This window comes from Mirounga leonina, unplaced genomic scaffold (genome assembly GCF_011800145.1).
Source record: "Mirounga leonina isolate KUSES-001 unplaced genomic scaffold, KU_Mleo_1.0 Mir_168, whole genome shotgun sequence".
Taxonomy (NCBI): Eukaryota; Metazoa; Chordata; class Mammalia; order Carnivora; family Phocidae; genus Mirounga; species Mirounga leonina.
In genome coordinates this window covers 32874780-32878333 of record NW_023270426.1, presented here as the reverse complement: position 1 = coordinate 32878333, position 3554 = coordinate 32874780, and the positions used below count along the sequence as shown (strand labels likewise).

The 3554-nt window shown below is 44.7% G+C and overlaps 1 pseudogene; it reads left to right on the top strand.

Moving 5' to 3' along the window:
* Nucleotides 1–1135: 1135 nt before the first annotated feature.
* LOC118016475 lies at nucleotides 1136–3029 on the top strand (annotated as a pseudogene).
* Nucleotides 3030–3554: the final 525 nt, after the last annotated feature.

The following is a 3554-nucleotide window of genomic DNA, read 5'->3' as shown; positions in this document are numbered from 1 at the left end:
AACAGTGAGAACCAGTTGTTTTAGGTAAAAAGTAGTTAAGCTATGTATCAAGCCCCCAGGAACCTGGCTCTGCGTCGTGTATCTTGCTGCAATTCACGTAGACATTCTAGTCCAGTGGTTCTCAAAGCTCAGGGTGCCCGAGGATGACTGAGTGCCTGCAAACATGCTAATTCCTTGATCCTGATCTTAGAGGCTCTGATTTGGCAGGTCAGGAGTGGAGCCCAGGAATCTACATTCTGTTCAGTTCCGCATGTGATTATGATGCAGGCCATGATGGAACATGCTTTGACTTATATTGTTACTGGCACCTAAGATGCCAAGAGGGTGGGTCACTGTTAAGCCCGATCCATTATAAGTAAGCTGACTTAATACTTGTCTTTGCTGGTTGACCAGTGCTAATCGTCCTCATTGCGTCCCAGATCTGTCACTGCTCAGAAGGAACAAAGGACTGGTATGCTGTAAATAACAATCATTGTGTGGGCTGGCTCTGAAAAGGAGACTTCCCTGTCTGCTCTGAAACAAACTTATATGACAGGACACCTGTCCAGTAGTATTTTTTTTTTAAAGATTTTATTTATTTATTTGACAGAGATACAGCGAGAGAGGGAACACAAGCAGGGGGAGTGGGAGAGGGAGAAGCAGGCTTCCCACCACGCAGGGAGTCCAGTGTGGGGCTTGATCGCAGGATCCTGGGATCATGACCTGAGCCGAAGGCAGACACTTAACAACTGAGCCACCCAGGCGCCCCTGTCCAGTAGTATTTAAACAAAACTGCGTGTGTGTGTGTGGTGTGCATGCGTGCATGCATGTTCATGGGTATAGCTATTGGACCCAAGGTTAGTATTTCAAGGGTCTACCCCACACTTCTGATAAAGTTCAGCTGTAATGTGACATATACACTCATAAAAATCACCATGCTATGCACAACAGTGCAAGAAAAACCACAGGGCTTATGGGAGAAGATGGGATCAGAGAGACAACACTCCAAAACTTGATCAGTGACACAGTACAGAAAAAGGTACAGGAACCTAATAAAAATGCTAGCACCGTTTTATACATGTTAAATGGTTAAGAAATTCATAAGCAGCCAGAAAAAAAGGATATAGAAGAGGAGAAAAAGAAGGTTCCTGCTGTGCCAGAAACCATTAAGATGAAGAAAAGGAATATTGCAGAGCTGAAGATCAAGCACCTGAGAAATTTGCCCAAAAGATGCCTCAAAAGGCAAGGAGGAAGCTTATCTATGAAAAAGCTAAGCACCATAATAGCAAAAATTGGAGGATGTACAGAAGTAAGATTTGAATTGTGAGGTTGGCAAGAAAAGTGAGCAACTTCTTTTTTTTTTTTTTTTTTTAAGATTTTATTTATGGGGCGCCTGGCTGGCTCAGTTGGTTAAGTGTCTACCTTCGACTCAGGTCATGATCTCAGGGTCCTGGGATAAGTCCCACTGCTCAGCCGGGAGTCTGCTTCTCCCTCTGCCCCTCCCCCTGCTCGTGCTTTCTGTCTCACGCGCTCTCTCTCAAATAAATAAATAAAATGTTTAAAAAGAGAGAGAGAGAGAGCATGAGCAGGGGGAGGAACAGAGGGAGAGGGAGAAGCAGACTCCCCGCTGAGCAGGGCGCCCCAGATCATGACCTGAACCCAAGGCAGACACTTAACCGACTAAGCCACCCAGGCCCTCTGAAAAGTGAGCAACTTCTGTGTAACTGTAGAACTCAAATGGGCATTTGTTTTCAGGGTCAGAGGTATCAGTGGTGTGAGCCCAAGATCCAAAAGGTGTTGACACTTCGTCACCTGTGTCAGCTCTTCCGTGGCACCTCTGTGAAGCTCAGCAAGTCTTCTGTTAACATGTTGAGGATGGTGGAGCCGTTTACAGCACGGGGTACCGAAGTCTGAAGTCAGTAAATGAATTGATCTACCTGCGTGGTCATAGCAAAATCGACAAAAAAGTCAATCGTCCCGACAAATAACACTTTGATTGCTCCAATGCTTGGTAAATAGGGCATCATCTGCATGGAAGATCTTTTTTTTTTTTTTAAAGATTTTATTTATTTATTTGACAGAGAGAGACACAGCGAGAGAGGGAACACAAGCAGGGAGAGTGGGGGAGGGAGAAGCAGGCTCCCCGTGGAGCAGGGAGCCCGATGCGGGGCTCGATCCCAGGACCCCAGGATCCTGACCCCCGTGGAAGGCAGACGCTTAATGCCTGAGCCACCCAGTCGCCAATGCATGGAGGATCTTATTCATGAAATCTCAACTGTTGGAAAATGCTTCAGAGAGGGAAACAACTTCCCATGGCCCTTCCAGTTGTCTTCTCCTTGAGGCAGAAGGAAGACAAAGGTCGCAGATTTTGTAGAAGGTGGAGATGGTGATAGCAGGGAAGACCAGGTCAGTAGTCTCCTTAGAAGGTTGAGGTAAGGTGTCTCCCACGACTATAATCTGGTCAGTTAATAAACAGTGACTGATTTCAAGTTGAAAAAAAAAAAAAGGAAATTTACAAATAACACAATAAACATGGCACTTTGCCTTAAGAAGACTTCAAATCTGAGGACCTAGGTGTTGAACAGGTTGCAGCTTGTGATTCACTACAAAGTGGTAAGAAGTTAGGTTATCTAAACCCAGAGGAAAGACTGTAACAGCACATGTGGATGGGCACGACGTAACACCTGCAGTGAACTGAGATAGGTGGTAGATATTTGAGGGGTGTGCGTTGCATGTGCACTTCGGGTATCCCAGGCCACTCAGTTCTGCTGAGTGCAGTGTTCTGCTTCCGTCCAGTTTCTCACTTGTAAGAGCTCACCTCACACAGCAAAGGTAAATGTGCACCGTACTCCTATTGTTTCCTAATATATGAATCACATTGCACCAAATTTGTGTTTTGAAGACAAGCATTATTGCATAGCTGACTCTGCCTGTAAGGAATTCACCTCAGAAGTAATAGTTTCAAGTTGCCTAGACTCTGAGGGTAGCCAGAAGGGCATTACTGGCCTACAAGGAGTGGTGTCTGTCTAAGATGGTTTGGGGACCGAAGATATGAAGGTAGAGGTAGTGCTGTCCCTTCTACCTCTTAGCTGTCCACATGGCCATGAAAGATTCTCATAGGTATTATCTTGGAGTCTCATAGGTGTTACCTTTTCCCATATTTTCTTAGACTGACCTAGATTAGCAATTACCCAAGGGTTTAGGATATCTAGGTATAGAAAAAAAAAACAACATTAAGGTAGGGTACAGAGGACTCGTATTTTATGCTTACCTCGGCAAGCTATGTGACTTTACGCAAGGCCCTTTATTTCTCTTGGATTCACTTCCTCATCTGAAAAATACAAAAACTTAACTGCATTTTCTTTCTCTAAGATCCATCCTGGCTCCAATATCTTTTGACTCTGAGGCCTGCCATGTTGATTAAATGTAGAGAAAATGAACACTTTTTGACCCCTCCAAAACTTTCCATGTGGCTCAGCAATATTTTTTTCCTCATCACAGGTTGTCTTCCTTGGTCATTTCCCAAAGTGAAAATTCCAAGTTGTTATGCTCCTCAATCTCTGCCTCCACCAACA